At 50.0% G+C, this 22,156-nt stretch overlaps 1 protein-coding gene and 1 non-coding gene across 7 annotated transcripts in view; both read left to right on the top strand.

The window, feature by feature from the left end:
* RNF144A (ring finger protein 144A) overlaps positions 1-22,156 on the top strand; it is a 118,567-nt gene that overhangs the window by 33,299 nt on the left and 63,112 nt on the right. The window contains exon 1 of one of the 6 annotated variants that reach the window (XM_072771208.1): positions 14,074-14,440. The exons of the other annotated variants lie outside the window; for them this stretch is intronic. The gene's annotated coding sequence lies outside the window, so the exon portion shown is untranslated. Of the gene's footprint in view, positions 1-14,073; positions 14,441-22,156 lie in introns of those variants that run through there. 6 annotated transcript variants of the gene reach the window in all.
* Positions 14,871-14,979, top strand: LOC140601980 (U6 spliceosomal RNA). Its single transcript, XR_012005038.1, has one exon. It is a non-coding gene; the product is annotated as a U6 spliceosomal RNA (small nuclear RNA).

Below are 22,156 nucleotides of genomic sequence, written 5' to 3'. Positions count from 1 at the left end.
CCGGGCGCGGGGGCCGGAGGGGCGAGAGGGAGACAGGGCGCGTTCCTGGGGGCACAGGCCTCTCTGGACGGTCAGCTGGCATCCGGGCTTGGGGAGCATCTGGGCTTGGGGAGCATCCGTCCGTGCAAGGCCATGTGCTGGGGCCCGGGGGGTGGGGGGTGCAGAAAGGGAAGGCATCTCAGCGTTACTGTTTTCCTTTGACTGATGTTCACGAGCTGACCACGTGGAACTCCAGTCCCAGTCCCAGGACGGAGGCGATGAGGAGTGGCTGCTGAGCCTGGGAAGTTGCCCTGGTGACTGGGACGGGGACAGTGGGGGAGGACAGAGGTGTCAGGAGCCACTGTGGGCTGGACCCTGAACACCCGGAGTTAGCGTCTATTCTGGGGCTGAACCATTAACATTAACATTTGTGAAAGGTAGTGATAGGATTTTAAAAAAAAATGTGTCCTGGATGGATACATTGCAAGCTGTTGTGCTTCCAATACTAAGAGAAGATTGGAGGCTGCCAGAAGAGTCGAAAAGGAAAAGTTTGATCATGTGACCTAACAAAATTAAGGGAAATCCCTCCCCATGATTTTAAAAAATCCTGCTTTTTTTTTTGTTGTTGTTATTCCTAAAAGCCTAACAACAGAGCTTCGTAGACACATGCCTACACAGTTAGCAAAGAAATCCCGTGCCTTCCCTTGTACTTAGAGTTGCATAAATAACTTATGATCCTAGCTACCTGTAACATTGCTTGATTAAATATCAATGAGGAAACCATTAGTATCGGGTCATTGTAATTTATTATAAAACGGATAACATAACTCAATTACCTCAATCTCATTTTCATTCTGACTTTACTGGTTTTAATAATTGATTTTATGAGTCTGTTCCATAATTGATTTCTAGTGTCTTAAAAAGTATCAACCCATGTTTTTGAATTTAATAATAAGGGGATAGCAAGGAAGTCTGATTGGCTGATTAGTTTGGCAGTGAAAGGGCCTGAGAAGTCTCTTAAGTTATTAGAAGAACTTAAATATGCACAGGCCTGCGATTGAAGCATTGTTGTAATAAAATCGTGCATTGGTAAGTGCGTAGTGGAAGGTACATTAAACTGAAAGGTGCATTAAAATTTATATTTTTTCAAATTCTTTCTGAATATGTTGGTTTAAACAAGGTGCCTCTAAGAGAAAAAGTCATGAGTGCAATTAAGACATGTCTTCAAAAAAAAAAAAGAAAACAAAAAACAAAAAACATGTCTTCAGCCTTAGTGCACTGTTTTGATGCACTTCCCAGAAGTTGGGCCTTGAGTGATTGATGATTAATGTCTTGGTAATTCGTTTTCTTAGGGATCAGGTGGTTTCCCAAGCTTTTCTTTGGTAGGAAGATCCAGTGATGAAACTGTTGGCCGATCACTAAAACAAGCTTTTATTTTATTATTATTTTTGCACTTTATTATTATTATTCTTTGCACCTCTTCCACATGATTTTGGCATATATGTGGAAGAGGTGCCAAAAATTGAGTTTCACTTTTATATACACCATCTGTTCTCAGGTATGTACTTAATGTTCAAAATTATCCTGAACGGGTGCTTCATGGGCACCTGAAGATCTCTTGAGCCCCGGTGGTAACCGTGCCCAGCTGTGGCAGGGGCCGTATATATTGAAATCTAACGAGTTACTTGCAGAGTTTAGGACTACCACTGTGAAGACCACGAATGGGCAGGGTTGGTGTATAGGGGAGGAGGGGTGCTAGTGGGCTTTGGGCATCTGTCCCCAGAAGGGATGGCCACACAAGGTGTCCACACAGTACTGTGCCATTTTGTTCTGGATCCTCTTTGTCCAGTCCAAGTGCAACACCATGGTATAAGCTGACGTGAACACCAGAGGACAGAACCTTATCACCCTCCCCACCCCCCACTCCCGCCCCTAGGCAGGAAAATCAAAGGCAACATAGGGTTTTGAAAGATTGGAACGGAGAGCATTCTGTGATTTCTTCACCGGATGAGTAAGTGAATGTGAAGATTAACAAGAAACAGGATGTTTTGTATGTAAATTATTTCAAGATGGGGAAGAAGTCATATTTCATAATCTTTGAAGAGGGTGCTAGCCTGGAGAAGGCATTTCGCAATACTTTTTAAATAAAGGAATCAAAAAAGCTTCCAGTAGACTAGAGAATAAATCCAAAGTGCCTGGTCTGAGGAAGATTCTTGTTCCGTTGTAGGACAGGATGTGAAGGCCGGCCTCTAAACTAAGGATTATGAAATCATGGATGTTAAGAGCTGGTATTGGAGTTGAATGTGGACTTCTGGAGCCTAGAGCTGCGTCTCTAGGGGTGGAGATGGAGGCGTGGGGAGCCTGTGGATATCATCCAGGCCTTCTTCCATTCAGAGATCTGGCCACCAGCTCAGCTAGACCATCCATGCTCTCTTTAAATTTATTGATGGTGATGCGACAGTGGTCTTTTTTTTTTTTTTTTTAAGATTTTATTTATTTATTCATGAGAGACACAGAGAGAGAGAGGCAGAGACACAGGCAGAGGGAGAAGCAGGTTCCCTGTGAGGAGCCGGATGCAGGACTTGATCCCAAGACCCGGGGTCACGACCTGAGCTGAAGGCAGATGCTCAACCACTGCGAGACCCAGGTGCCCAACGGTGTTCTTTCTGAATCCCTCCAGGATCTGTCTTTGCTCTTAATCTCAGACTTTGAGTTTTCAGAGTTTACCAGGTAAGCTGGCTACTTACTTTTAAAATAAATACACACACATAGTAAAATCATTAAAACTATAGAGAGGATATTAAATACCAGTTTAAAAATGCCTATGCCTGTTTTCCCCAGAGAAAACCAGTATGAATTTTTTTTTTATTTACCCATCTAGAAAAATTTAGTGCTCATGAGAAGATACCTTTTTATTTTTATTTTGAAGATTTATTTATTTTGAAGATGTATTTATTTATTAATTTTAAAGAGAGAGAGCAGAGCGAGCAGGCGGTGGGAGGGGCAGAGGGAGAGAGACTCCTGAAGCAGACTCTCATCTGGGTACGGATCTGGTGCAGGGTTCCATCCCAAGGTCCCCAAGATCATGACCTGAGCTGAAATCAAGAGGTGGCCACTTAACCGACTGAGGCACCCAGGTGCCCCAGAAGATAACTCTTTTAAAATCTAAACCAGATAAGCCATTGGACTGTTCCAAAGAGGACTTTTAAAGAAACGTCGGGCAGCACGTGATACCTAGGACTCCCCATGTATGTGTGTCACGAAGCACAAGTCCTGAACATCCATGAGCCGGTCTCTTCCCTAAAGTCATTATCCACCCAGGGGGCATCCCTGGGAACGTTCCCCACCCCGTCTGGTCTGACTGCCCTCACGTCCCACCCTCCCCTGCAGCACCTTCTCATCCCCCATCACTGGTTCAGGTGGTCTCTGTCTCTCCCTAAACTGTATAGAATTTTACTCTTAGAAATGGGGTCAGGCTGTGAGTAGACCGGTGTGCTCCGTGCTCCATTTCTACAATTTGACCATGTTGCTGTGTGTGGCTGTACGTATTTGTCTACCCCTTACAGAACAGGAGATGATGTGACCCCGAGCAATCCGTGGTCTTCCTGCCAGTGGATGCTGGGTGAGCTTTGCTGTATTATTGGCATAAAACATTCTGCTTTTGCTATTTTGGCAAAAGCTATTTTGCTATTCTTGTTTCTTCTCGATTATCTACTTAGGAGGAGCCTCTGGGCCTGAAGAAAGGCTAATTCATGATCAACCTTACAAGAAAATGTAGGGATTTGGGAAGCGGTTACACCAGTTTGCATTGTCACCAACAGTGAACGGGTTTCTTGTGAGATCCACGCTTGTCTTATCCCAACACCTGGTGTTCTTAGGCTTCTAGTTTTTGCACAGTTAACAGTAAAGCGAGCGTAGTGTGTCCAGGGTACTGAGCTTTCTGCATGCTTCATCACCACCTTGTCCTCTGTTGTAAAAAGACCTTTCCTCTCCTTCCTTTGGTCTCGTTTTCTGTTGAATTGGGTGTGTTCTCATTGATTTGAAACCTTCTTAAAATGTTCTGAAGACTAATGTTGTTGGCTTCATATGTTAAAATATCACTTCCCAGCCTGTGCCATATATTTTCACAAGGTGTCTTTTGATGAAAAGATTTTCTGGATTTTAGGGTATTTAGTGTGTCATCCTTGCCCATTTATAGTAGGGCCTTTCATTTTCATTGTAAGATGCACTTCTGCATCCTGAGGTCAGAAGTTACTTTTATATTTTCCTTTTCCAGTTTTAACATTATGTGGAGTTTATTTTGGTGTGTGATGTAGGAATCCAATATGATTTTTGTCCATAGGAAAAATAATTTACCCAGCACCATCTACCAAATAATACTTTTTTTCCAGCTGATCTGAAATACATGTTCTGTAATGTGTTCAGTTTTTATATGTGCATGGGTTTGTTTCTGTGTCTTCTCCATTTATTGTTTGTTAATTTGCCTACCTCTGTATCACTGCAACATGCTATTTTTAAAAATTATTTAATTTAGTTAATTTATTTGAGAAAGAGAGCACAAGCAGAGGGAGGGGTAGGGGGAGAGGGAGAAGCAGACTCTCCATGGAGCAGGGAGCCTGATGTGGGACTTGATCCCAGGACCCTGAGATCACGACCTGAGCTGGAGGCAGATGCTTCACTGACCAAGACACCCAGGCACCCCATCATGCTCTTAATTATTGTAGCTCTCTTTTAAGACTTGATATTTGGCCCTCTCACCTTATTCCTCTAATTCATTGGTATTTGGCTGTACTCAGGCTTTGGCCTTCTGTAGAAATTTTAAAGTTAATTTATGAAACAACAACACCCCAATTATAAGAGTAAAACCTGTTGGGCATCTGCTTGAATTGCATTAATTCTATACGTCTGTTTAGAAAGAATTTACCCTTTTTTATATTGAGTCCTATTTATGAACATTGTATCATTGTCTATGTTTGTCTTCACAAATGTTTTTTGGTAGTTCTATACTTTTCTGTGTGCTGTCCTAGGTACATGCATGTTGCATGTGTTCATTTGCTCCTAGGCACCTTAGTTTGGATGCTTTTGGAGATGGCATCTTTGCTGGGGTATAAAAATGTCATTGACATTTGTATGTTGAGCTTGCATTTAGCCACTCTCCCAAGCCTTCAGTATTTCTAATATTTTGTCCGTAGATATCTCCTTATATAAAAAGTCATGTGTGACTAAATAAAGTATTGGTTATTCCTTTTCAATTTGCCTGTTTTCTTATCTTCCTGTTTGAGTTTGGGCCCTTACTACAATATTACATTGAAGTAATGGAAGATGTCCTTTCCTTGCCTTTGATTTCTAAAATGAATGTTCTAATTTGATTAAGAGTGATGTTACTGTTGCTTTTTTTTTTTTTTTTTTTTAATGTTCCCTATTAGGTTAAGGAAGTTCCCTTATGTTTCTGTTTTGCAGAGTTGTGTCTTATGTTTTTGATCATACATGCATATTGAGTTTTATAAAAGGCTGTTCTGCATCTGTTAGGATGACCTTATGGTTTCTACTGTTTTCCTCTTACTGTGTTAGAGTAAATGTATTATTCCAATGGTAAACTCTCTTGTATTCCTAGGGTAAATCTAGCTAGTTCAACCTTATGGATTTTTCCCCACTAATGCAATTCTGATACACATCTGGATTCTATTTGGTCTTACTTTGTTTAATTTTTTTTTTCTTTACTCATGAGTCAGTTTGTCTATATTTTCCCTGACTCTAACTGCTTTTGTCTGATGTAGAAAGTTTTATTTTTTTTTCTTTTCTTCCTATTCCTTGCATGATTTGAATTATCTGCTCTTGAAATTTTGGTAGTGTTCAGCTGAAGACCAGATCTAGTGCTTTCCTTGTTGGAAGATTTCTATCTGCTCAAGTTTTTTTTTTTTTTTTTTTTTTTTTTTTAGGGTTTATAAAATTATTTGAACTCCTTTTTGAGCCAGTTTTCTTAAATTATATTTTTCTAGGAGTATATTTAATATTCCCTATTTTCAACTTAAAATCAGTACAAAATTATTCATTCACTTTTAAGTCTCTGCTATTTGTGTTTCATTACAAATATCATTTATTGGGCCACATCTGTTTTTTTTTTTCTTGACCAACTTGCCAAAGAGTTCATTTTTATTTTAAAAGCAAAATACCTTTGCCTTTGTTGACTCTATTTTAACCTTGTGTTTTACTTTTATCTCTAACAGGTATTTCCTTCTACTCTGTTTATTCTATAGTTGCTTTCCTGAATTACTAAGCTTCAGACAGCTCAATAATTTTTAGTCTTCTTTTTAATATTAATGAAGCATTTAAGATGATGAATTTCCCTCTCTGTACTGCTTTAATGGCATCTTAACTTTTGTTAAATAATATTCTCATCATTGTTCTGTACTTTCTTCTAAGCCCATGAATTATTAAGCCTTTGACAGTTTTCAAAGTTGGGGGCTCTTCATTATTGACGGTGGTCTTGACTGCATTGATGTGAGATGGTCCATGTGATAATACCACTATTTGAAATTTGAGGAGTCATTTTTTATGACCCTGTGTGTTGTTCGGTTTTCTGAATGTTCCGTGTAGTTTTGTGAAGTTTGTGAATTTGTAGTTTGCTGATTCTGAGATTTACATGTTTATTAAATTTAGATTAATAGTGCTTTTTCTGTCTTCCATATTTTTACAAATTTTGTATGTTCGTTATATTAGGTTATAATGAATTTTCCCTTGGATGGTGTATATGCCATTTTTGTCAGTAACTATATCAATTTTGCTTTTTATATTTTGTAGCTATTCGATGTATACAAATTTAGAATTATTCTAGCTTAATAATGAAGTGGACTTGTGGTGTTGTGTAGTTACTTTCTTTTTTCTAGTTAGGCTTTTTGTTTTAAATTCTAATTTTTCCAATAACTTTCTTTTGGTTAGCATTTCCCTGTTTCACCTTTCTCTGTCCTTTGACTTCCAATCTTTCCAGTTTCTCAAGATTTGATGTATCTTCCTCTCTTTGTACAATTCAGTTTTATCATTTCTTTGTTTCAGCTGTCAAGCTTAATCCATCTATTTCTTATGATCTTTAGTATATTTGGATTTTATCTCCCAAACTATTTTTATACTCTTTTCTTACTTTCCTTTTAAGTGCATGTTCATGTCTTTGTATTCTTACTGCATCTTTTCCTTTTATAATTTGGCAGTTATACATTCTGTTTCTTTTATCTTAGTGGATACTGCTGAAATTTTACCATATACTATACATAAAGTCTAAGATAATTATCTTAGACTCGGTCTAAGATAAACTCTTTAAACTCCTCGGTCTTTAAAATGCACAAACCTTTAGAACACCGTGATTGACTTAGACTTATAAGCTATGTGTGCTTTTTTTGTTGTTTTGCTTTGTTTTAATATTCTAACTGGGCTTTGGTTATTTTCCAGTGTGAGAGACCATTATAGAATCTAATTCATCATATTGAGAGGAGTAGCTGTTTCTTATTTTTGTTTTAAAGTAATTACGTCTTTGTTGCTACTAAAGGTATAGTCTCTGGGGTCCTAAAGCCATTTCAGTATTGGGAGTATCCCAGGGGGTGCTAACCCTTCTGCTGCAGGAAGGTTTTCATGACTCCTGTGTAGATTGTCAGTGGAGTGTGTGCAACAAATATTAGTGTAAACACGTATTTATTGGTCAGTTTGGACTAGGTGGATGATCCAGATCTAAACTGCATGTAAAGAGAGCTCTGCTCCTTCATATACTTTGCAAACATAAAGAAAGAACGTAACAGCATTAAAATTATTATCAGCAAGGTATTGTAGATTTTTGTAATTCTATAATTTGATTTTACATTTATTTCTTAATAGTGTATCAACATGTATAAGGAGACTCACACCATTACCGCCCACAAACTAAAAGGCCAATAGTCTCTCTCCCTCTCTCTCTCTATATATATATATATATATTTTTTTTTCTTTTTTTTAGGAAACCTCTTTGTCCCATGTTTTTCTCAGGGACTTAAAATTCTGGTACACATCAGAGTTTCATTATTAAATGTGTTTATTAGGTGTCTGTGGCACTATGCCAGACCCTATTAGGGTCAGATCAGATGTGCCTTTTCTCCTGAATGTTTCATTGTATGGCAACACCCATGTGTCTGGTTATAGAATTGTAGGACGTTCAGCTCAAAGGAGATGTTGGAACTCTGCGCTACAGTGGTTTACAAAACTTGTTTTGGGGAGGTGGTGGTGCAGTGGCCCTTTCTTCAAATCAGTCTCACGAAAGGCCAATGTCTTAATAAGTGGAAATAAAGGGCAGAGCAGACTCAGGGTGGAACAAGCTCGGGACACCTGTAGCCCACACTAAGGGTGCTTGGCCTTGGCCTCCAGGGAAAGCCAGGGAGCTGCAGAGCCCACCAGCACTCCTTTGCATTAACCCCTATATTTCATCAGAAGCTGGAAGCTCCAAAGGGGCCCTGGGTTGGCTGGTGGCTGGGCCAGAGTCCACGTCTTCATGGCCCCTTCTGGGCTCCTGCAGCCACCAGCTCCTTCCCACAACCAGGTAGAGTTGCTGCTCCACGTGGAGCCGACAAGGACATGATTTACACATTTCCACTTTGAATTATTTCTTCAAATCCAGGTCATGTCTGTCTAGGTCCTTTGCTTGCGTGACCCCAGTTTTCCAGCCAGACTTGCAGTGTCTTCTAATTCCCAACCCTGGGCCTGCTGTGGGCTTCCCGGGGAGCCTGCCAGCCCAAGGAGGAGCCAGTCGAGAGTCCCGTAACAGGGACGTGGTGACAGAGAGACTGGTCTCTTCTCTTGCCTCTTGTCTGCTTCAGGCTCTTGCTCGTCTTCTCACTGCTGGTCGCAGAGGGATCCGTTCTTTCAAGCCGACAGACCACATGCTATTTCTGTGCTGTAAATTTCCAAAGCTGCTTCCCCGTCCACCTCTCCACAACCACACACTGGAATAAGCAGTGTGTTTGCAGCTATAATCAGCACACTTAAATACTAGTTAAATTCAGAGTGAGCACAAAATCCGTACAGCTCTCGACTCCAGAAGAAGCTATAAAAATACCACGTGGCTGTGGGCCCTCTGAGACCTTCGACAATGAGGTGATCCCTCTAAACCGTTTTAAGGTTTATGGGGTGTTCCAAAATAGCCCAGATTACATGTTAAGGGGGCTCTGATTCATGGAGACTTGTGTCTGACACCAAGGAGCCTTGGCTGCCGACTGGCAGCTTCCTAGAGTCTGTCCCCCTGAGGTCAGACACACAGTCCGAGCCGATTATTTTCCTGTAAAGTCCCTGAGGACAACACCTTCCATAATCGTCCCTGTGTCCTCAGTGTCTGGTGCGGTGGTTGTGGGCGGCTGAGCTGCAGTCAGAGGTGTTCGGGGCCCCTGGCTCCCCGCCTGACGGCTCCCGTGCATGTGCCGCTGGTGCTTTCCCTGCGCCCGTGTGCACGTTCTCTCCCCTCCCCCCTCCCCGCGACCCCTGCGCAGGTGGCAGTGGACGCGGCAGCGCCCAGGCTTGCAGGGCGGCGGGGGTAGGAAGTGCCCAAGCGCGCAGGAACCCGCTCGCTCTTGGCTCCTGAGTCCGGCTCGGCTGAATGTGACGCCCAGATGCTTTCCGTTTCCCTCTTGCTCTATCCACGTAGATCCTCGCACACGCGTGTTCTGATCTCCTGGCCCCCCGGGCGCACTGCTCAGCCCCCTCAGCCTGTCATGTCTGGAAGGCTCGGTCGTGCATGGTCCGCTCCCTTACCCATTATCCGACGGCATCCACATGCTACGGAAAACGCGGGGCCATTTCCACGTTATTACTGGCTTCTCTGCCCTTAAGCTACAGAATAATTGCTCGAAAACGACAAACATGAAAGACTCTCTGCAGAACTCCTATCGGTGGCTCCCAGGGCCTCGGGGGCCAAGCGCAGACTCTGCACCTGGCCTGGCCGCCGTCTCATGCTGTCGGGGCCCTGGCCGCCACCCGGCTGGAGTCCAGGATGGTTTTTCACTGGTTACTCCCTCCCGTCTGTCACGTGTCTGCAGGAGCCCCCCCCCCCCCACTCCCCTGCACTTGCTGCCACCCCAGCCCCCATTCCTGGGCCCTGTGGTCATAGATTTCCTCAGCGGTGCAAAGCCTTGCAGGTGCTGGGCTTTGAGGGAGCACCTGAAGGTCAGGACGCACTTGGGAGTGTTTGCTGACTGAGCAAGCGGCAGTGATTCGGGTCCCCTTTTGCATCCCCTGGTAACCTGTGTGCAAAGTGTGGTTTAAGGGGAAGATTGGCAGATGGGTGGGTGCTTGATGCCGTGATGGCTCAGAGGGGCCCTGGTCCGCCTGCTGCCCACTGTGGTGTTGGCGTCCTGGCTGCACGTGCCCGATGCACCTAGTGCCGTGGACTCTGCAGGGGGGTGGTGCCCCGCGTTGTTTGTCCCCATGTTTTCCCAGGCAGGTTTGCACACTTGTATCTATGGGATTAAGTGACACTGTCATTTCTTTAAATACTGAGACTGTTGCGGCTTCTGATTCTGAACATCTTCTGAGACCCGACTCTGCAAATGCTTTAGGCAGAAGACACGTCCGTATCTGCTGTACCCCTTCTCCGGGCTTTGAACCCAGAGACACCACCGTGCAGGTGCTGTGGCCTCCTCTACCCTCCCCACTCCCCCAGCCCCCAGTCCCAGCGTGTCTGGGGTTTTGCATCCTGGTACCAGGTTCCTAGCTTCTCTTCTGGAGGCTGCAGCCAAGGCTGTCCGATCCTGGCTGTGCCCTGCGAGGCCATCACGGACTCAGGTGGGCGGTTAGGAAGGAGGAAGCGTATGGACTGCCGCAGGGCTCCTGTCACGTTGCTCTGCGAGGTGACAGATGGAAGCACACGGCCGTCTTGCGGAAGGGTTGTCACGTGCGCGGGCCGTGGGGTGCTGGAACCTGGTCCTGCTGCGCCGCGCCCCGCCCTCCCTTTGCAGCCTCACCGCTCTGGCCGGCCGCTCCCGTCCGAAGGCTGGCCAGAGGTCCAGAGAGTAAAAGGTGCTTGAAGACAGCCCCCGGCTAGCTTGCTAACTGCTGTGACAGAAGCAGTGCGGACGGACAGACCGGGGAGAGGACAGGCCTTCCTTGCTTTTCTTTCCCACCCCTTTAGCTGTCAGCCGGTTTGGAAGGAAAGAAGAGTTTTACTAGAGCAGCCTATTACAATGAAATTTCCAGACCCGAAGGGTTTAGTGGTGTGTGGACTTGCCAGCATATACCTTGAGAAAATGACCCGTGTGACCCCCTTCTGAAGCCCCTGGCGGGGGGGCCTGCAGTGCCCTGGGGAGCAGCAGGAGTCAGCCGGGCCCCCCGCCTGCAGCCACCGCGCAGCAGACTCTCTCCTGAATCGTAGGGGCGCGTTCCTGGGACTTTGATGTTCCCGAGACTTTGATGTGGCTCTTCGGTGCCAGGCCAGAGCCTCGTTGTCCACTATTCTGGGAACGTCCCGGTGGCCATCATTGACTTCCCAAAGGGTCCCGGGCTGGGCGCCGCTTCCTGGTAAGGTTGTTCCTGGACTGTGGGCAGGGGGTCGTGCGGGGCTGGGCCTGGCACGTGGGCGCCAATGCGGTGCTCCCTGTTTCTGCTGCATGAGCCTGAAGACACAGAGGTCAGAGCACTACGTGCGTGCGTGTTCCCCGCCTCCCTGGTTTGGGCTGGCGGGGCAGGTGGCGTTGCCAGACCTAAGGCCCGCGCTGAGCCTGGGGTCACCGTCCGGGTGTTTCAGACCCACGGGGTCTTGGCGCTCATGCAGGCCAGGTGCTTACAGAACGCTTTTGTTTTGGCAGCAAGACTCTTTTTTTTCCTCTTTTGTTTCCAAATCAACTGGCGCCTGTGGGCTGAGCGGGGGTAGATGACTCAGAACCCCATTCTCTGCTCCCTGAGGCTGCGGGCCGCACCAGGTACCCGCAGGAAGCCGCCCACCTGCTGGTGTCCGAGGGCCCGGGACTACAGTGCCCCCGTCCTCCCTGCCCTCCGGCCACATGCCAGGGGTCCCCAGCCTCCACCCACATGCCCGGTCCCCAGCAGCATTTTACGAGCTCTGCTTAGTTTCCATGGACTTTGGCTCGGATGTGGCACAAGCAGCCACACCCTGGCCCCTCCTGGGAAGCACTTGCAGGGAGCCTGTGACGCGGTACCCTAACTCGGAGGGAGCGCAGTGCGTCTCCTGGAGAGGAAGTTTGAAAGCTCTGTCCCCCTCGGGGTGATGCTGACTCTGACGAGCTCGAGCCGGGGACAGGGTCCCCTGCGAGGATCTCCTGCACCCGAGGATCTCCTGTGCCTGGGCCCTGTTGGGCGCTTTGCTCGTGAAACCTGCCTTACTCCTCGCGAGGAGCGCGGACGTGGGCCTTTCCACCTTGTTTTGGACACGAGGAGTGGAGACCCGGAGACGGCGAGCTCGGTGCCGCAGGGCGGTTGCGGGGCTGACCCCACGTCGGGTGCAGGGTGCTCGGCTCTGGGTCCTGCCCTCTGTGCACGCGGTGCTAGGTGGTCCTTGCACACCAGCTCCTGTGGTCCGTGGCCAGCGCGGCTCAGCGCGGAACTCTGACATTTCTGCGTGGTGAAAGGTCAGTTCCCTCCCAACCCTTCAGGGACAGGTTGGGGAAGAGGACCTGGGTCGTGCCCAAGGTCAGGTGTCCAGGGTGTTCTGGGTGGGTTGTGAAGACCCTTGGATACAAGCTGAGGGATCTACTGGACGCCCCGGCGAAGCTCCTCGATGAGGCTTTCAGCATGTGGCTCCCAGGCATGGACCAGCAGTGTCAGCTGCCGGCCTGACCATCCTCTTAGTCCCCCAGGGCGGGACACATGACGGTCCCACCCAAGTACCCGAGACCTATCCCCAGCACACAGCACTCCCTGTGGGAGGCCAGGGCCACCGGATCCTGCAAATGCACCGTGGCGGCCCAGCTCCCGGTGAGGCTGGTGGAGTCCGTGGGAAGCATCCCAGTCAGCCTGCAGCTCCCGGGGGCCCTCCCACCCACGTCCCTGGGGCCGGGAAGCCTCGCTCTCCATGGCTGCGCCTGGGGGCTGCCGGAAGGTGGGCAAGGTAGGAAGGAAGCAGAGGGATTGACAGGAGCGGTGGGGACTGAGAACTTTTGCAAGGTAGTTTGATGGTTGATTGGAAACACAGAGACCCTGGGGTCCGTTTGCTTGCTCACGTCCCGGGGAACTGTGGCTGGAGCAGCAAGTGGGTGCCCAGGCCCCTGGGACCCCACAGGGCTTGTCTGCCGTAGTGCCGCTCTCACGGGGGCCCACAGGGTTAGCGCTGTGTCACTTCCTCACTGCAACCCTTTGTTTCCTCACAGCACCCTCCCCCCTTGTGCCCTCACATTCTGGGACTCTAAGAATGAGTTGTTCTTTAGAAATGCACTGATTGGGATCCCTGGGTGGCGCAGTGGTTTGGCGCCTGCCTTTGGCCCAGGGCGCGATCCTGGAGACCCAGGATCGAATCCCACGTCGGGCTCCCGGTGCATGGAGCCTGCTTCTCCCTCTGCCTGTGTCTCTGCCTCTCTCTCTCTCTCTGTGTGACTATCATAAATAAATAAAGAAAAAAAATAGAAATGCACTGATTGGGTGCCTGGGTGGCTCAGTTGGTTAAGCGTCTGCTTTTGAAAGCTCAGGTCATGATCCCAGGGTCCTGGGATCAAGTCCCGCATCGGGCTCCCTGCTCAGCAGGGCATCTGCTTCTCTCTCTGCCCCTCCCCTCTGCTCGTGCGCTCTCTCTCTCTCTCATACATAAATAAAATCTCTTAAAAAAACCCCAGAAATGCACAGATTTCCTGTAATATCTGGGAGGATATTCTATGACCGTGGAGGCCATTAAAAAACTGTGTGGAAACATGGGAGGAGAAAAAATAAACTGTGCGGTTTGGGTTTTTTGCTCATTGAAACCCTCTGATTTTATTTTCTTCTGTTCCTCCCCTGGGATGGGCTAGGATGTGCAGCGTGGACGTTTGTTCCTTTGGAAGGAGGTCTTTAAGCAGAGCCGAGTGTCTCTCTGAGGTTTCCAGAGCAACGCTTAAGAGTCTGGCTCACATTCCTATTTTTGAAAACTTAGCAAAAGTTTGCTTCTGATGCACGGAAGGCATGCCGGGAAGGGAGCCTCTGCTTTTGTTTTGTTAGAGCAGTGGAGTGGGGTGAGCCTCCCAGGGTCCCCGGATGCTACTCCATCGGGGCGACGAGAGTGGCCGGCGTGTATCCTGGACGGTGATGACTGACACGCACACAGAAAGACACTTGAGCCAATCTGGGGAGTGAAGAGAAAGCACTCGTGCCTCAGAAATGCTGGCGTGCACAGAGGTTGATGGAAGTCAGAAGCGCCGTGGGCTTGTTCAGCACATGGCATTTATTTCTTCTCTCTGCTCCCAACCTCCTCGTCCCCAGCAGGCGCAGTCATGGCCGTGACGTCTGCATGCGCGGGGTCCTGGTGTGTGCACGGGTGAGTTGTCACAGGGTCCCTGCACTGATGCCGTGTTCACGTGTGCCGGTGGTTGGTTTGCTCCCTTCAGCTGAAGGAAGGACGGGCCTGTGTGTTATTTTGAATCTGGCAGCAGAGGGATCTTGTGAAGTCACTGGTCAGTGTGATGCCTTTTTTTTTTTTTTTTTAATTTTTATTTTTATTTATTTATGATAGTCACAGAGAGAGAGAGAGAGAGAGAGAGAGAGGCAGAGACACAGGCAGAGGGAGAAGCAGGCTCCATGCAGGGAGCCCGATGCGGGACTTGATCCCGGGTCTCTAGGATCACTCCCTGGGCCAAAGGCAGGCGCTAAACCACTGAGCCACCCAGGGATCCCCTTGGTTTGTGGATTTATCATTTGTCTCCTTTATGCCTTCTGTTGTGTTTTCTCTTTTAAAACGTCATGTGATGGTGCTCGCTTCGGCAGCACAGCTACCGAGACGTTGCAACGACACAGGGAAGGTTAGCACGGCCCCGGCACAAGGACGACACGCAGAAACATCAAGGGATGCTTCTGTGGCTGGAAGAGAAATAATAAATGCTTTTCTTTTCCTACGCCTAACGTTGAGTCAGTTCACGGGTGTCTTACTGCCCCGAGTCACGTCACAGAAGGGTTGGTTGCTTTGCAGGTATTTGATTTGTGTTCAGATTGCACTTTCTTCCTTTAGCTGTACTCAGACTTTAGATGCAGCAGCGACCTGACACCGGGAAAGAACAAATTATTTTCTGACGGTTGGAGGTATTTTATTTTTGACATTGGACTCCTATGAAAGCCCATTTTCTGATTTCGGATGCTATTAACTGTTCATTTAAGTTCTGTATTAAGCACCGACGTTGCCCAAGGCCCTGTGAGTGGAGCTTTCGGGGAGCCAAAGATAGACGCCGATCTGGCCTGGAAAGAGATATTAATGTGCGGGGAGAGACGAGCTGTGTGCGGCAAGGACGCCCTTAATGTTCATTTCAGTAAACGGGGAAATAAGCGAGCCACGGCGGGGAGGGCTTGCGGTGTGCGGCTCCACGGGCTGCGCGGCTCCACGGGGCCGGGCCTCCACTTCCAGAGCACGGCCGGGACTGTTTCTCATCTCTGGGTCTGCCTGGCATCGCTTTGCTCCCCCGTAGCAACATCCTCTGACCCTGGAGGGGCCTCTTCCGTGAAGCATTCCTGGCCAGGCCCCCTGGAGATGCGGCCTCATCCAGAGATGTGGCCCGGTGGACGTAGGACTGGTTGTGTCTCTTGGCATTTTGGAAACTGTCTCTCACTCACTCTAAACACGTGTAATATTCCGTGTGAGCTCCAACCTCCTGGCTCAGTGTCCTCCTCTGTAGAGTCAGGTAGCACACACACAGCCCTTTGGACTGGGGCGGTAGCTCCACTACCTTGGCAGGTGAACTTACACAGGTAACCTGACCACTTACTGGGCCATCAGTAACACATTACTCTTTCCCTTCTATTTTCTGGAGTTCATGATGCACTTGGGTTATTTTATCAACTCCGTGTGAGCTTCCCGAGGTGGGGTGCCCATAGCCGGTGCCCAGCCCTGAGCCTCACACGCAGAAGGTATTCGGTTCATGACTGGGCGACCCCATGCTCTTCCTGTGGTTTGTGGCCTCATGAGACCAGTGCTGAATCTTTGGGGGCGGGTCTTTGAACTGTGGTAGCGTTGGCCATGGAAGAGAGACCCCCATGAACATAATGGTAATTTTATTTATTTATTTATTTATTTATTTATTTATTTATTTATTTATTTAGGAGAGAGAGAGAGAGAGAGGTGGGGCAGGGGGAGAGGGAGAGAGAGAACCCTAAGGAGGCTCCGTGCTCAGCGCCAAGCTCAACATGGGGCTCGATCTCACAACCCTGAGGTCATGACCGAGCCAAAATAAAGAGTCAGATGCTTAGCCGATTGAGGCACCCAGGCGCCCCAACATCATGGTAATTTTAAAAGGTGGATGACTAAGGAGACCGTCCCACGCACTGGAGCAGAAGAACGAGAAGTTGACGTCGACTGGAATCAGGCTAACAAGTCCAGGAGAAGCAGTTGGACTCCTGAAATCCAGTTTCTGGGTTTGAGATGTGTGAGGACGTTTCTTTCTGGACCGTGCCCCGTGCCTTCCACAGGGACACACGGGGCTCTGGAGAGGAGGAGGGGGTAGAGGTAACATTGAGAGTTCTCCGATGATAGGAAGGTTAAGTAGCCCCAAATGCAAGCCTGACTTTTGGTTGAGCGTATGTCCACCCTCACTGGCCACACAAGGAGTCTTCGGGTCGAAATGGGTCCCGTGTTAATCTGTATAAGTGACTGTGTGGGTCCACGCAGATGCCGTCTCTTGGGGGGGCCTCTGCCCCGATGGCGGGATGAGGGGACATCGCAAGATAAGAGGCTCAGATAGACCGAGGACCTCAATAACTTCCCTCCCTGGGCCTCCTCCCTTTCCCGTGTTTCTCTCTTCTTTCCTTCCTTCTGTCCTTTTAATCGAAGAGGAGAAGCCTTCTAGCTGGTTCACGACTCATCTAGAGGTAAAACTCAGAGTTTCTGGGTCATATGTCCTTTATGTGCAGTCGCTGGATGAGGAATGGGGGTTTTTAAAGATGAATTTAGTATAGTGTGTGCCCCCAGTTGGGAGGGGAAGGTGGGGGTGCGCAGTCTGCACATGGAAGGGAGCGGTGCCTTCGAGAGCCATCCCGCTGGGAGCCGTGCTAGGAACTGGTGGCTCGAGTGTCGTCTTCTCCTCACGTACCGCCGGGCCCCGTGACCAGCCCGCGGGCAGAGCTGTAGAAGAGCTAGTGAGGTGGCCCGGACGAGAGCCAATGCAGGAGGCCCAGAGATGGGAAGGGACACGCAGGAAAACGAACAGCCGGAGAGCACGTCGCCCTCGGGTCTGAATTCTCCTTCTGTGAATCCTCGTCCTGTGGTTTGAGGTCCAGGAGGCCTTGAGGAGTCGGTGCAGAGGTTGGAGACCGTGGAGGCAGGGGTCCTGCTGCAGCTTCTGCAGGACGCTTCCCGTGGGGTGGCGTGGACACCAGTTTCCCTCAGCTCAGCGGGCCGGGGGCTGCCAGGATGGAGCATCGCGAGGAGCGTGAGACACTCTGCACGCAGAGTTTGTGGTGTGGCCACGGGGGGACATGGACGCGTCCCTGGTCACTGCAAGGGGGTGCGTCGGAGGTAGTGGTGCAAGGCTGAGCTGCTCAGTGGTGTCTGCAGGGCCACGATCGCAGGGCCAGTGGACGTGCCGGGTCAGCAGGGCCCCAGGCCCCCTCCTGCATGGAGACTGTTTTTTCTCAATTACCCAGTTATAGAAAAGTCTGTATATTTAGGACTTTAATGAGCTTGGGGGACCCTACAAGGGGGTGGGTCCCTCTTACATTGTTGGACACAGATGTAACCTTCTCATGCAGAGAGCAGGTGCATGTGGATGTGACTTCACTGGAGGCGTAGAGGGGACGGCCAGTGGCTCTCAGTTCTGGAAAGCGTTACAGGGTTATGTCCTCAGGACTCCACAGATGAAGCCATTTCCCTGTCATTTTCCAGGTAAACAGCACTTTTTTTCGGTGATTTTGTCATCTTAAAAGGAAGTCTCCATTTTAACAACCAGTATACGTTCACTGGGGGTTTCATTTATCGTTTCCCATTTTTTAAACAGGATCTGCGTCTTAGTTTCGAGAGAGTTAAGCGTTTCGCGTTATGTATTTATTTATTTTTATCCTATTTAGTTTTTTAAAGATTTTATTTGTGTATTTGACAGAGTGTGTGTGAGTGAGTACAAGCAGGGGCAGAGGCAGAGGGAGAGCAGGGAGCCTGACGAAGGACCCTGGGATCATGACCTGAGCCCACGGCAGACGCTGAAACTACTGAGCCACCTGGGTGCCCCTTTAGTGTCTTATTTAAAAAGAAAGAAAGGGGCAGCCCTGGTGGCTCATTGTTTTAGCGTCTGCCGTTGGCCCAGGTTGTGATTCTGGAGTCCCGAGATCGAGTCCCACGTCGGGCTCCCTGCATGGAGCCTGCTTCTCCCTCCGCCTGTGTCTCTCCCTATGTGTGTGTGTGTGTGTGTGTGTGTGTGTGTGTGTGTGATGAATAAATGAATAAATGAATAAAATCTTTAAAAAAAATAGGAAGAAAGAAAGAAAGAGGAAAACACCCCAAACACCACAATCACACCTTTGGTCCTAGAGGAGGCATTCGCTCAGCAAACAATTGTGTGCCCCATCCTGTGAGGCACCGTCTTTGCCTCGTTTCCTAAGTCCTATACTTAGTAAGAAAAAGGGATGATTTGGTCGACCACGTGAGTCTCATCAGGACACATCGGCCGGGGCTGCTCTGGAAGATTTTACCGTTGGGGTTTTGCCCCACATGGTGGATGTTGTCTTCTCAGGATGCAGAAACCAAAACAGCGTCGCATGCAGACTGGCTGGTCGGCAGGACCGGCCCTGCCTTCCCAGAACCTGCGGGCCTGTGCTTTGAGGTTTGTTTTGGGAGAAGGACAAATTGCCACTGTTGAAATCCCCAATCACCAAAATATCCCTGACAGCCTATTATAAAAAGAACATTTTAAGGTAGAGGTTAATAGTAGCTCGATCCCTTTTCGGTGAGGGCCTCCCCCACCGGCATCCTGCAGTCCAGTAAACAGTGCCTTGGAAGCTGCTCCCAGGTGGCCCGAAGACCTCCATTCAGGAGAGTAATGACTGCGGGGGGGTGTTGTGTGCACAGGACACGGAGGGAGCCAGCAGTTGTTGGGCGAGCGCCTGGGCTCTGCACTTGCCTGATCCTTCAGCCGCTGGTGCCTGGATGGGCACACGGCCCAGCTCCCTGCTGCAAGCCCTGTGGCCGCACTGCCCGGGCGTTGCCACCTGGAAGCCCTCTGTTCTTGCACCTGCATGCTTCTACCCCACATAGACGCCTTTCCCCACATCGACCCTTGCATTCTTGCCTTGGTGTCTGCTAACGGGGTTGTGAGCTTTATAGCCATCTGCAAGGCATTGTGGGGACCCCTCCATCCCCGCTTCCTCCCGCATGCCCCCCGGTCACCACCCCTCGTGGTCCATTGTTTGCTCTATGGCTGGAGGCTCTGAGGGGGATGCATTCTTACCCATCGCTGTGCTTTTGGGTGGTTCTTCCTCTAATTAGAGTCGACTTTATCTGACAAATCACAAGTCAAGCTCTGAAAATGTTAGGTGAGCCACGTCATTCCTCATCCACAGAGGGGTGCAGCTCCTTGTTACCTTCCACAGGAAGTCTTCCTGGAAGCATCAGGCTTGGGTGTGCCTAGGTGGGAAAGGCCAGGAGCCCCACGGCCTGCCCCCCTGCACCCCCTGGCCCAGGGCCTGCACCTCCTCACCCCAGGACTTGGTCTGAGGACCCCCCCTCGGCCTGTCCCTGCAGGGGGGAGGCTGCAGGTGTGGAGATGAGACCCCAGCCCTGCCTGGAGCAGCCGCTGCAGGATGGGGTGATGATGAGCAAGGTGTGACAGTGGCCCCCCCACTCCACAGATGGGTTAGCACCCATGAACCTGCTAGAGAGCAGGCTTCACCGGCCGCCTTCCCCATCTCACTTCCCTGCAGCAATGGCTGGCCTCCAGCATCTCTTCCCAGATAATTGACTTGACTCTGTCAGCGTCGTGGGGTCTCCTTCTGGGCAAGTCAAGTCTCTTCCATAGATTTCCGTTTCTCTGTGTGTGAAATGAGGGAAAACTCGGGAGCTTTCTGGGAGAATCCGATCTGTTGAAGGACACAAACCCACCCTAAACCCCAAGCACTCATTGGGTTGCTTTTGGAATCTGTTTTGGGGGCACCTCTTTTTAGCCTTTCAGGGAACACTGATGTTTTCCAGAAATGGGTCTCTGCGTGCAGTGAGATGTCTGCATCTGTGGAGTTGGGGGACATGGTTTCCTCTCCAAAGGATTCTTAATTCTCTGGGGTGTGTTGTTCGTTGCTTTTAAATTACGTGCCCGTCCTGCTCCACCGCTGCCACCCCCCAGGGCCCTGCAGCAGTGACCTGGGGCAAGGCCGGTGCCGTGGGCCTGGACGTGTGAGGCTAAGAGCAGGGCCCGTGCAGACGGGAGACGGCCCACCCGCCCAGTCCTGCTTGCGTCCCCACGCCAGGTGCCTTCTCTTGCGGCCCCTCTTGAGCTACCTTCTGGAACCGTCTGGCTTTCCTTATTTGCATTAGAAAATACAGAAGGAGCATGTCCTCCAGGATGACTCACGAGTTCAAATATGTTGGCAGAGGACATTTGTATTTTATTTTGGTTGAAGGAGGAGGACAGTGAACATTTAGGGCACAGAAGGAAGCCGGGTCAGAATTAATGCCAGAACAAACTTCTGGTTGGCAGCGTCCAACGTAGCCAATTGCTAGTCCCATCCTCAGCCAGGGCGAACCAATGGTCTATTCTGGGAACGTGGCAAACTGGTCCAGTAATTACAGTGTGCCCGGTGGCGCTGGCAGTCCTGGGGGCCCGGGCTGGCGAGAGGACTCTTGGGCTGGAGACCCCCCTCCGCTCTGCAGGGTCAGCCTGTCCTCCTTGCCCGGGACAGACACTCCTGACAACTTGGTCACTTTCCCAGCCATACAAAACAGCAGCCGGAATTACCTGTGATTTTTTCCCCCCCACAAATCAATTGAGCCACAAGGTCTAGGGGAAAACAAAGCGACTCTTCTTCGGGACAGAGGATTCACTTTCAGAGCTGCCGCCGCCGCCGAGAACATCGGCCTCCTCAAACATCAGAACCGGCAGTGACCGCCGCCCCGCGTCCCCCCGTCAGGGAGTGAGTGGGGTTGGCAGATGTGCCTCACTCCTGCAGGTCAGATGAGGTCTCCGGCTCAGGGGCGCCGTGGCCGGGGCATCGGGCGCTGCGGGTGTCTGGCTTGCTGGGCCGTGGCGGTGGCCGTGCTGACAGCCCATCCTCAGGGACGGAGCGCCGGTCGTCAGAGCGCTGATGGAGTTCCGGCCCCGTTAGCAGTGTGTCACCTCTGCTCCCCTGTCGGGTCCTCACGACAGCACGGAGGTAATAAGCACTGCTGTGGGCTGTGGGCCCCCGAATCCACAGGTGAGTCCTTTCCCCAGGACCTCAAAATGTGCTGTTGTGTGGAGACAGGCCCCCCCTTCCGAGGGAATCGGGGAGAAACGAGGTCCCTGGGGTGGACTGTAAACCAGCATCACAGGCGTCCTCGTGAAAAGGGGACATTTGGCGACAGACACGTAAGAAGCGAAGACAGTGGGAAGAGACACAGGAGGACAGCCACCTGCGAGCCAGGGGAGGCAGGGCCTGCAACAGATTGTCCCTTAGAGCCTCCGAAGGATCCAGCCCCATGGCACACTTCAACCTCCCGAACGGCCGGACAGATAGTGAATTATTGTTTGCACCACCCGGTTGGGGGGTTCTCTGTCCCGGCAGCCCTAGCAAACCGCAGGTGTCATCCTCATTTTGTGGGTGTGGAAACCGAGGCCTGGATTGCTTCAGGGGCTTGCCCAGGTTCCCCCGGAGAGCAGGGGCTGTGGCCTGTGCGACCCAGGCCTTGTGGCTCCAGGGTCGGCGCTAGGCCACCAGGCCTGGCCTGGGAAGCGGGCGACGTGAGCCTCCTGTCTGTCCGGCCTCGGGGGCCACATTTTCTGCAGGGACTCCTCTGGTGGCCTGGTGCTCCCTGTGCTTCCTCTCATGCCCTCCTCCCTGTTTGAAGTTTTGAGCTACACTGATCGCTCCCAAA

Source organism: Canis lupus, chromosome 12 (assembly GCF_048164855.1).
Source record: "Canis lupus baileyi chromosome 12, mCanLup2.hap1, whole genome shotgun sequence".
NCBI classification, from domain to species: domain Eukaryota; kingdom Metazoa; phylum Chordata; class Mammalia; order Carnivora; family Canidae; genus Canis; species Canis lupus.
This window is presented reverse-complemented; position numbering and strand designations above follow the sequence as displayed.